A 13,044-nucleotide genomic window follows, 5' to 3' on the forward strand; every position below is an offset into this window, starting at 1 on the left:
ACTTCTATTTCTGGCTCACCATGATCTAACTCTCAAACGCAGACCACACTGCACCCCAGCAGCCCTTCATAGCTTGGAGAAATGTCTCCCTGGTGTTTTCACTCATAGACACTCATCTGTACTAGTTCTCGTCCTGGGCTAGGCTGCTCCTGGTTTTCAAATCTTAAGCTTGACTCATACAAATGGATGTGCTCCTCCTGAAGGCCCCAAGACCTCTCTGGTCTGAAAGGCACCATCTGGCACTCAACTGTTTCATCTTTTTCTTATTTATTTTTATTTACTTATTTATTTATTTTAGTAATCTCTACATCCAATGTGGGGCTCTAACTCGCAACCCTGAGATCAAGGGTCATAGGCTCTTCTTCTTTTTTTTTTTTTTTTAAGGATTTTATTTATTTATTTGAGACAGAATGAGAGAGAGAGAGAGCACATGAGAGGGGGGAGGGTCAGAGGGAGAAGCAGGCTCCCTGCCGAGCAGGGAGCCCGATGCGGGACTCCATCCAGGGACTCCAGGATCATGACCTGAGCCGAAGGCAGTTGCTTAACCAACTGAGCCACCCAGGCGCCCCGGTCATAGGCTCTTCTAACTGAGCCAGACAGACACCCCTTAACCTGCTTCATTTAAAAAATCAACCTCATTAAGGTATAATTACATACAATATATGCATAAATATGGTATATTTGTGTTTATGTATTATATTATGTGTTTGTGTGTATGTGTTATGTTTATTATTATATATTATATATTAGTAATTATTATATATAATACATTTTGTATTTATGTATTATTATATTATATTGCATTATTACATTATTATATTAAGGTATAATTACATACAATACATAAACTGCATACAATAAAATGCAAGGAGATTTGACCAATGTACACACCCATGTCAGTAACACCCAAGTCAAGATTTAGAATATTTCCATCATTGCAGAAAGTTTCCTTGTATAATCCATCCCTCCTACTCCCCACCAAAGCAACCACTGATCAGATTTCTTTAACCATAAAATTAGTTCTGCCTGTTCTAGAGAGTCCTATGAATGGAAAACCTAATATGTACTCTTGTATCTGGCTCCTTTCACTTACCATCATATTTTTGAGATTTGCCTTGTTGTTTGCATGTATTGGTAGTTAAGTCCTTTTATGACTGAGCAGTATTCCATTGTATGACCAAATCAGTTGACTTATCAATTCTATTGATTGACATTTGGTTTGTTTCCAGTTTGTGGCTATAATGAATGAAGCTACTATGAACATTCATGTACAAGTATCTTTGTGGACATATGTTTTCATTTCTCTTGGGTAAATACTTAGAAGTAGTATTTCTGGGTCATATATATGGTAAGTGTATATTAATTTTATAGAAGGTGCCAAACTTTTTTAAAGTGGTCGTACCATTTTACATGCCTACCAACATGTAAAACCAACAGTTCCAATGGTTCTCACCAACACTTGGCATTATTCATCTTTTAATTTTAGCCATACCTATGAATGGGTAGTGGTATCTCATTATGTAGGGTTTTTGTTTTGTTTTGTTTTTTAAAGGATTTTATTTTTTTATTAGAGAGAGCACAGGGGAGGGAGAGAGGGACAGAGAATCTGAAGCAGACTCCATGCTCAGCAAGGAGCCCAATGCTGTGCTCAATCCCATGACCTCAAGATCACAACCTGAGCCAAAACCAAGAATTAGACGCTTAACTGACTGAGTCACCCAGGCACCCCTCTCATTATGTAGTTTTAATTTTCATTTAATGATGCTGAGGATCTTTTCATGTACTTTATTGTTCATTCATAAATCGTCTGTGAAGTATCTGTACAGATCTTTTGCCCATTTTACAAATTGGGTTGTCCTCTTATTACCGACTCTCAAGAGTTCTTCATAGGGGCACCTGGATGGCTCAGTCAGTTAAGCGTCTGCCTTCGGCTTGGGTCATGATCCCAGTGTCCTGGGATTGAGCCCCGCTTCGGGTTCCCTGCTCACTGGGGAGCCTGCTTCTCCCTCTTCCTCTGCCTGCCACTCCCCTTGCTAGTGTTCTCTCTCTCTTTCAAATGAATAAATAAAATCTTAAAAAAAAAAAAAAGTTCTTCATAGATTCTGGATGTAAGTTGCTTGCCAGATATATGTACTATGAGTGTTTTCTCCTAGTCTGTAGTTGTTTTGATTGTATGCAGGAGTTAATTCATAAAGATAACTGAGTGACAACATAGAGAGGTCAATGCCAATAAAAGAAATTTTATTGCTTAATATTCCCAGTAGAAGGAATGTATGCCATATCATACAGGGCTTGATCAGGAGGCAGAGAAGTAAAGGAGAAAAGGAGAAAGCTTAGCCCAGAGCATGCATTATAGTTTTCACAGGAAGAAATGAGTGAGGCAGGGTAGGCAAGTTTGAGCAAGTTTAGGATTGGATAGTTTGAATAATTTTGGCAGACTCTAGGCTCTAAGAGTGACTCTGGAGTGATTTAAGGCAAGGGAAATATTGTCTTGGTGCGTGAGTTTGTAAAGTTGGTGGTTGGGGATATTGTCTTTGGGTTGGTTGTTTTGCATAAGAAAGGCACACTCACAGACAAGTTTTTTGCTTTTCCTATGAATTAGCTAGCCTTGATAGGGGCAGCCTCTCCCACCTAGCAAAACCCCCAAAAGAGCAAAGCACCATAAAGTATAAAAAATTGAAAACATGATTAATACAAGGTTTGCCTTTTATTCTCTGACATCTTTTGAAAAACAAAACATTTTCCTTTTTATGAATTCCAACTTATTAATTTTTCTTCTTTGATTCATGCTATTTGTGTCCTATCTACAAAGTCATTGCTATCCCAAGCCACAGAGATTTTCACCTAAGTTTTCTTCTAGAGGTTTTATAATTTTAGCTTTTACATTTAGGTCATTCATCCTTTTGGGGATAGTTTTTGTTCATGAAGTGGGATGAGGAGTTGTAGTTCATTTTTTTCCCCTATAGAGATATCTAATTTTTCCAGCATGATTGGTTGAAAAGAATATCCATTACCCATTGAATTTATGATGCTGCTTCTGGATTCTCTTCTGTTCCATAGATTTATATGTCTGTTCTTATGCCAATATCATACTGTCTTGAATATTGTATCCTTATAATAAGTCTTGAAATCAGGTAGTATAAATCCTTCCATTTTGTTTTTTTTTAAAGAATTATTTGCATTTCCACATAAATTTAAAAATTAGTTTATTGATAAATATTTTTAAAAGAAGCCTTTTTGACTTCTACTTTCTGGTCTGGCATGTAAAGAAATTATTACCTCCATCCTAAAATCAAGTAAAAAGTAAACTGAATAAACTGAACATCAACAACTCTTTTTATATCTGTCAGAGAATTGGAGCAAACAGGTGTCCCCAAACTGGAGACAGTCAGGCAGATAGAGAGAATCACACTTACTGGAGCAGAAACCCACAAGGAGCAGTAACCTCTCAGAAACCAGCATCAGAAAAGAACGGGGCCCGGGGCGCCTGGGTGGCTCAGTCGGTTAAGCGGCTGCCTTCGGCTCGGGTCATGATCCCAGGGTCCCCGGGATCGAGCCCCACATCGGGCTCCCTGCTCGGCGGGGAGCCTGCCTCTCCCTCTCCCTCTGCCTGCCTCTCTGCCTACCTGTTCTCTCTCTCTCTCTGTCAAAGTAATAAATAAAATCTTTAAAAAAAAAAAAAAGAGAGAGAAAGAAAAGAATGGGGCCCCAGAGCATTTGTATGAGGAGCCAGAGGATCTGAGGCTTTCAGAGATGAGAGAAACAAGAAAAGCTGTCAAAACTAGAAAGAGTATCTTCTAGGGCAGTTTTTCAAATTGGCCAACTCATTAGCAGGTCATGATAGCAACTTAAGTGGGTTATAATTAGTATATGTGTATATATATATTTAAAGTTTATTTATTTATTTTGGGGAACCCTCCTACACTGTTGGTGGGAACGCAAGCTGGTGCAACCACTCTGGAAAACAGTACGGAGGTTCCTCAAAAAGTTGAAAATAGAGCTACCATAAGATCCAGCAATTGCACTACTGGGTATTTACCCCAAAGATACAAAGGTAGGGATCCGAAGGGGTGCGTGCACCCCGATGTTTATAGCAGCAATGTCCACAATAGCCAAACTGTGGAAAGAGCCAAGATGTCCATCGACAGATGAATGGATAAAGAAGAGGTGGTATATATGTACAATGGAATATTATGCAGCCATCAAAAGGAATGAGATCTTGCCATTTGCAATGACATGGATGGAACTGGAGGGTGTTATGCTGAGCGAAATAAGTCAATCAGAGAAAGATATGTATCATATGACCTCACTGAGATGAGGAATTCTTAATCTCAGGAAACAAACTGAGGGTTGCTGGAGTGGTGGGGGGGTGGGAGGGATGGGGGGGTGGGTGATAGACATTGGGGAGGGTATGTGCTATGGTGAGCGCTGTGAATCGTGCAAGACTGTTGAATCACAGATCTGTACCTCTGAAACAAATAATACAATATATGTTAAAAAAAAAAAAAAAAGAAGATAGCAGGAGGGGAAGAATGAAGGGGGGGAATCGGAGGGGGAGATGAACCATGAGAGACAATGGACTCTGAAAAACAAACTGAGGTTTCTAGAGGGGAGGGGGGTGGGAGGATGGGTTAGTTTGGTGATGGGTATTAAAGAGGGCACGCGCTGCATGGAGCACTGGGTGTTATACACAAACAATGAATCATGGAACACTACATCAAAAACTAATGATGTAATGTATGGTGACTAACATAACAATAAAAAATTTTAAAAATTAAAAAATAGCAAAAAAAAGTTTATTTATTTAAGTAATCTGTACAGCCAATGTGGGGCTCAAACTCATGACTCAGAGATCAAGAGTTCCGTGTTCCTCTGGCTGAGTCAGCCATGTGCCCCAGTATATATATTTTTAGTGAAATAGGATTAAAACTATCAGAATGCACTATATTTTTTCATGAAAGTTTTATTTCAATTATTTATGTATCCTGGCACTGGGTAGTGATGTAAGATGTATTTTTTTTTTTTAAGATTTTATTTATTTGTCAGAGAGGGAGAGATAGAGAGAGAGAGAGCGAGTGAGCGAGCACAAGCAGGGGGAGGGGCAGGCAGAGGGAGAAGCAGGCTTCCCACTGAACAGGGAGTCCGATGCGGGGCTTGATCCCAGGACCCTGGGATCATGACCTGAGCCAAAATCAAGAGTCTGACGATTAACCAACTGAGCCACCCAGGTGCCCCTTAAGATTTTATTTTTAATGGTTGTTATTAATAAAGCTACTATGCACATTACTGTACAGGCCTTTGTGTAGACACAGATTTTCCTTAGATAAATGCTTAGGATCGGAAATGATGGGTCACATGGTAAATATATGTTTAACTTTCTAAAAAAACTGCCAAATAGTTGTCTTTATGTGTTAGAGTTCCAGTTGGTCCACATTCTCTCCAATGCTTAGTATTATCAGTCCTCTTAAATGTAGTTATTCTAATGAGTCTGCAGCAGTATCTTGTGGTTATAAATTTCCATTTCCATTATGACTAATGATGTTGGGCACCCTTAATGTGCTTATTGGCCAAATGAAGATCTTCTTTCAGGAAATATATCTTTGAATCCTTTGTCCATGTTTTAATGATAATGAGTTATAAAAATTCTCTACGTACTCTAGAGACAAATCATTTGTCAGATATATGGATTGTGAATATTTTTTCCCAGTCTGAGGTTGGTCTTTTCAGTGACTTAATTTCTTCAGCCGTTTTGAAATGTTGTGAAGCTCTTTCACCACTTATTTCTTTTATGATTTGTGCTTTTTGTATCATATTTAAGACCTCTGTTAATCCAAGATAGCAAAGAATCCATCTTCAATTTTAATCCTCCTTTGCCATGTAACATAATATAGTCAGAGGTTCTGAGTATTAGGAGTGGACATCTTTGGGGGGGCCATTATTCTGCCTACCACATAAGTCCACTGTAAGAATGAGGAACTGCTCTTCTGTTCCTACTTTGTTGACTTTTTTTTTCCTTGTAGACATTTTTATTTATTTTATTAAAATATTTTTTTCTTATTTGATTATAGTTGACACACGATGTTACATTAGTTTCAGGTGTACAACATAGTGATTCAAGATCTCTGTATGTTATGCCATGCTCACAAGTGTAGTTACCATCTGTTGCCATATAACACTATTATAATATCATTGAATATATTCTCTATGCTGCACCTTTTATTCCAGTGATTTATTTATTCTATAACTGGGAGACTATATCCCCCCCTCCCCTTCACCCATTTGCTGAGTGTATTTTATCAAGACACATACTATTTACTATTTTCTAACCACTCTGTGAAATGTTTTACACTTATTATGTCATTTAATCCTTACCTATGACATGATTATCATCCTCAATTTACAGAGGAGTAACTGAGGCTTAGAAAAATAAAATTACCTCCCCAGAGTAATATAACTAATACTTAGGATTAGAATTGATGGGCCATATGGTAAGTATATGTTTAACTTTAGGCAGAAGTAAAATTTGAACAGAAATATATTAAAACTAAAATCCAGTGTTTTAGTAACCACCAAAATAAACTTGAGTTTGAGTGTTCTTCATTTTCTGCATAAGATCATCCACTTATCTTTTTATTTTTATTTTAAGATTTTATTTATTTATTTATTTGACACAGAGAGAGAGAGCACAAGCAGGGGGAGCAGGAGGGGGAGAAGCAGGCTCCCTGCTGAGCTGGGAGCCCGAAGCAGGACTCGATTCCAGGAATCGGGATCATGACCTGAGCTGAAGGCAGACGCTTAACTGACTGAGCCACCTAGGCGCCCCATCCACTTATCCTTTTAAACAGCTTTATTGAGACATAAATCCCGTATCTTACAAGTCACTAATTCAAAGTGTATAATTCAATAGCTTTTAGGATATTCTCAGAGTTGTGTATCCATCGTTACAATTTTAGAACATTTTCATTACCCCCAAAAGAGAATCTGTAGTCCTTAGCTATTACCCCTAGCCTCAATGCCCCCCACCCCTAGGCAACCACTAATCTGTCTCCACAGACTTGCCTATTCTGAATATTTCATATAAATGGAATTATAATATGTGGTTGTTTGGCTTCTTTCACTTATATTAATATTTTCAAGATTTATCCATTTTGGAGTGCCTGGGTGGCTCAGTTGGTTAAGCAACTGCCTTCAGCTCAGGTCATGATCCTGGAGTCCGTGGATCAAGTCCCGCATCAGGCTCCCTGCTTGGCAGGGAGTCTGCTTCTCCCTCTGACCCTCCCCCCTCTCATGTACTCACTCTCTCTCATTCTCTCTCTCAAATAAATAAATAAAATCTTTAAAAAAAAAGATTTATCCATTTTGTAGCATATATCTGCCCTTCATTAGTTTTTATTGCCAAATAATATTCCATTATATGGATGTACCAAATTTTACTTGTTACTATGGATTAGAATTTCTTCATTTTTTGGCTATTATGAATAATGCTGCTATGAACATTAGTGTAGAAGCTTTTGTGTGGACATATACTTCATTGCCCTTAGGTATATATGTGGGAGTAAAACTGATAGGTCCATTCCTTTAAGTGTGCAAAATATCTGCTTCCTTGGCTATAAATTTAATGACAGTTGCCTGGGGTCTGGGATTTATTAACCTTTACACTACAATTTTTGCATTATATTCTTCTCTCACTAGTATTAATTAAAAATTGAAAACATTTCCTTTCATTCCCATTCAGATGTCTCTTCCATCCACTATTTAGATTCTGTCCACTTTTCAAGTACTTTCAAGTATCATAAGTTAATTGAAATCAATGAAATGAAAACTGAAACAACAAAATATGCATCACTCATCAAATTAGCATGTTTAAAAAAATGATTATAGCCAGTGTTGATAATGGAGACAGAGTAGGGGAAAAAAGTACTCTTACATTATGCCAGTGGAGGTACAACCTGTTGCTACCTCTAACAGGACAAGTTAGCAGTATGTATTTAAATACTTTAAATATTTGCGCCCTCTTTGACCTCAGTCATTTCTCTTTGAAGATCTTCTACTAAGGAAACATTCATGAATATGTACAAAGGTACAGCTAAAAGGTTGTTTATCATGGTACTGTTTATAATTATGAAAATTTGGAAAGAAATCCAAAGTCCAAAGATAGCGAATTGGCTTTAATAATTATAACATCTTCATTAAATGAAATAAAAGGCAGCATTAAAAATGTAGAAAAATATATGGTGACATTGAAAGTGTTAATGTTATAAAACAATGTGTGTGAAATAATGTATTTTATACCCAAAATTCTTAGAAAAAGGATTGTAAAGGTTTACATGAAGATGTTAATGGTGTTTACCTCTATAGAGAATATAAGTTTTTTTTTTAAAGATTTTATTTATTTATTTGAGAGAGAGAATGAGAGAGAGAGAGAGAGAGAGAGAGAGAGAGCGAGCATGAGAGGGGGAGGGGCAGAGGGAGAAGCAGTCTCCCCGCCAAGCAGGGAGCCCGATGCAGGACTCGATCCAGGGACTCCAGGATCATGACCTGAGCTGAAGGCAGTCGCTTAACCAACTGAGCCACCCAGGCGCCCTGTAGATAATATAATAGGGTGGTTTTTCCTTTCCGTTTTCTCTAATAAGTACGCATTAATTTTAACATAAGAAAAAAAAGTTATAAAAACAACCAAAAAACAAGCCACGGGTTTCCCACTTGAGTTTGAAGTAGTCTCAATGAATATCATAGTTAAAGTTCCTTAGTGTGACTAAACTAGCCCTCCTAAACAATATTTAAAACATGAAAGTCAAATTAGCAAATTAAACATAGCATTTGTACCACTCCTAGAAGGTCAACAAAGCCATTATCTAAAGAACCAAAACAGGACATGAATTCCTGAAACAAGATTCCAGAAACAAGAATCACAGTCTGGAAATATCCTGACCTTAGCTGCCCAAAGTCTAGATTGGAGGAATGGATGTCTACAATTTACTAAGACTATATGACAACCCAGTGACTGAGGGTAGCAGCCCTTGAGCAGCGACATCAAAACTACTCTTTTAAATTCTGTTGTTGCTACTGCAAGTTGAATGCAAGGTGTCACATTTAGTAAACAACCAGAGCTGTGTGAAGTGACCCATTAACTTGATCAGAGCCAAAAACAAAACAAAACAGAACACCACCACCAAAAAACTTAAGCATCAAAGGGGGAATAATGAACTCTGAAAAGTAGCAAAACGCAATGAGGTTTCAGAGCATTGTGGTCAGAACTCTGGAGTCAGATTACCAGGGTCCACATCCTGATTTTGCCAATTAGTATTTCTGTGATCTTTGGTAAGTGATTAACTTTTATTTATTTATTTATTTATTTTTTAAGATTTTATTTATTTGACAGAGACAGAAACAGTGAGAAAGGGAACACAAGCAGGGAGAGGGTCAGAGGGAGAAGCAGGCTCCTCACGGAGTAAGGAGCCTGATGTGGGACTCAATCCCAACACCCTGGGATCACGACCTGAGCCGAAGGCAGATGCTTAACGACTGAGCCACCCAGGTGCCCGTGATTAACTTTTATATGCCTCATATTCCTTATTTGTGAGATGGGGAAAGTAAGAATACCTACTTCATGAGGTTGTAATGAGGATTAAATGAATTAACGTAAAACATTTACAGTAGTGGGGCAGGAATGGCACAGTCGGTTGGGCATCTGACTCTTGGTTTCGGCTCAAGTCGTGGCCTTGGGGTCATGGGATTGAGCCCCATGTGGGGCTCCGTGCTCAGTGCAGAGTCTGCTTGAGATTCTCTCTCCCTCTGCTCATCCCCCACCCGCTCTCTCTTTTTCTGGAATAAATAAATCTTAAAAAAAAAAAAGAACACTTAGAGTAGTACTTGGCACATAGTAAGTGCCATGGAACTGTTAGCTAAAAGTATCCTGGAAGTGTTACTATTACTGTTATATATCTAATTGGAGTTTCAGAAGGAGAGGAGAGAGAGAAGAGTAGTGACACTATTGGAAGAGATAATAACTAAAATTTTCAGGAACTGAAGAAAGACAACAACCTTGAGGTTCAGGTTACCCAATAAATTCCAAGCAGTTTTCCCAAAAAGAAATCCATACCACTTACTCATTTCCGTTTCCATTCTCTGCATACAGAAAGGCAAACACATATTAAAACAACCAAAGAAAACAGAAAAATCGTCTTCAGTGAAATGAAGCTCATTTCTCAACAGCAACTAGAAAACAAAAGACAATGGAATATCTTCAATGTGCTGAAAATATTTTTTAAGATTTATTTATTTATTTGAGAATCTTCCTTCCAAAGAAGGGGAAAAAAGAATGAAGAAAGGTGATCAGAGCATAAGGGGCTTGTGAGACACCATCAAGTGGACCAAATACATATTAAGGAAATCCCTGAACAAGGAGAAAGAGAGAAAGGGATAGAGAAATTATCTGAAGATATAATGGCTGGGAATATGCAGGTTTAGAAGAGGGAGTTGAAGAACCAGAGAAGGAGTCACCAACTGATTTGAGAAGCTAAGCACATCCAACTCCTGAGGTGAGCCTGACAAAATCAGTTGATCTGGGTAGCTACACCTCTGTGGGGGTCACAGCTAATTGTCTAGTGGCCTCTGTTGGTTGACAGGGTTTGCAAATAGCAAGAACAGTTGAATGCAAACCATAGGACCATCAGGAGAAGCTGGAACCCTCTGCACTTGTCCATCACCACATCTAAGAAGAGGCTCACAGTGCAATGGCTACTGCTTCACTTCTACCTTACAAATCTTATGCAAACTCTTCTTTTGAGAAACTCTAATCTGAAGGCATATAGGAATATGAATTCTACAAATCATAGTTCCAACTTAATTGAGTGGATCCAGTACAAATGATCACATCCTTCAAATCTTCGCTCAACTGTCACTTTCCCAATTTTGCCTATTCTGACCATCCTATTTTAAATTGCAACTCATCTCACCTCCTTTGCAGGCCAACCGTTCCTACATGGCCTTTAAATGGTGGTGTTCCGGAGAGTATTATTCTTGGCACTCTACCCTCACTCACCACACTCTTCCTGGGAAATCTCATCTGTACTCATAGATCCAATTACCAACCATACACTGATGATTACAACGCTTTATCTCCAGATCAGAACTCTGTGCACTGGGTCCTTATTACCAAAGAATAACTAGACAGCTCAGCCTGCGTATTTGTAAACTCATGGTGTTCAAAACTTTCCCCTCTCCCCACACGAGGTCCTCTTCTTCATCTTCTTCTGTTTCCACACTTGACGAATAACACTTCCAACCACTTAAGCAAGAAACATGAAGTCACACTAGGCTCTTTCGTCTTCTTTACTCCAATCTCTTCCCATTGACCACTAAGTCCTGTGGATTCTTAAACTTAATATATCTCAAGTATGTTTCCTCTTTTCCATCTCCAATGCTGCAACCCTAGTCCAGGACTTACTTATATTTCTGCAAAAGTCTCATACAAGTCTTTGCTCTTCAAGTCAAAATACCCACTACTGTGGATATTTTAAGTAATAATTCTAACAGGGATATCTGATATGTCATTCCTTTGCTCTAATTCCTTTAATGGTTCCTCCAACACTTTCAGAAAAAAAAAAAAAGCTAATCCTTTGAACAGCATGCAAGATTATTAATGATCTCTTTTTTTAAGATTTTATTTATTTATTTGACAGAGAGAGAGAGACAGTGAAGGAGGGAACACAAGCAAGGGGAGTGGGAGAGGGAGAAGCAGGTTTCCTGTGGAGCAGGGAGCCCAATGCGGGGCTCAATCCCAGGACTCTGGGATCATGACCTGAGCCGAAGGCAGATGCTTAACGACTGAGCCACCCAGGCACCCCAATCTCTTCTTTTTTAAAAAACATTTTGTTTGCCAGAGAGAGAGAGAGTGAGAGCAAGCGCACAAGCAGGGGGAGCAGCAGGCAGAGGGAGAAGCAGGTTCCCCGCTGAGCTGGTAGCCTGATGCAGGACTGGATCCCAGAACCCTGGGATCATGACCTGAGCTGATGGCAGACCCTTAACCCACTGACCCAGCCAGGCGTCCCTAATGATCTCTTCTTTACCTATTCATGCATTCTCATCTGTAGCCATTTTCTCCCATGAGACTTAAGCTCCAAGAAAACTAATGACTTCGTTTCCCAAGTCCATTAAATGATCTCTAGAATGTTACCACCCAAGCTGACAGCCCCCCACACCTCTTTGCCCGGAATTTTTTACCCATCCTTTAGGTACCAAATTAATTGTTACCTCCTATGCAAAAAATTTCAATATTCCCTTTTACTCATTGATGGCCATGCCAGGCCTTCCCATTGCTCTACTGCTGATCCATCTCTCCCAAGTCTGTCTCATGTTTTACCCTCAAACCCTCTCCCTCCAGATTGAAAGCCAGTCATGTAGCTTGGATATTAAATTTAAGTATATTTATTTGAACATTTAAAAACGTAGATGGGTCTGTAAACTTGGTTAAGTTTATCAACAGACAGGGCCTTGTAGTGAAAAGAACATTGGACTAGTAGTCAGAGTACCATCCTTCTCGGCCTTTTGGCTAAGATCAAGTGCAGAGTACCATCCTAATTCTGTTCCTTCCTTACCTTTTCTGATCTCAGTTGTCTCCCTCATAATGGCTAGACTACAGCCCTAGTTCTGGGTGGCAATTTACAACTTATCTGCTTTTTTATTATCCAATCCAACCTCATTCCTTTCACAGGTGACTCTCGGAGCCGCTATAGAATTTACTCAAAATCCCATTACAATTAGTCAATGACTAAAAGCAAAGCAATCTTGGTATCCTAGACCAGAGCTGACCTCTAGGAACATTCCTAGTTCTAAAATTCTGTAACCCATCCAGTTAACAAAAACGCTGGAAACAAGTAAAGACAAGCCACAAGCGAAGAGCCGTAGAGTAAACAATAGCAGCCAAGAAGTCAGAAGCCTAGAGGTTCCAAGAATTAGCAGTGAACTTCCCGTCCTTGGGTCAACTTCCGGAATCAACAACAGGGAGATCCAATCGGAACCTTTCTCCCGGGAGCCAATGGG

Source organism: Mirounga angustirostris, unplaced genomic scaffold (assembly GCF_029215605.1).
Source record: "Mirounga angustirostris isolate CCGP_5_RB_7025 unplaced genomic scaffold, mMirAng1.0.hap1 SCAF_10, whole genome shotgun sequence".
Taxonomy (NCBI): Eukaryota; Metazoa; Chordata; class Mammalia; order Carnivora; family Phocidae; genus Mirounga; species Mirounga angustirostris.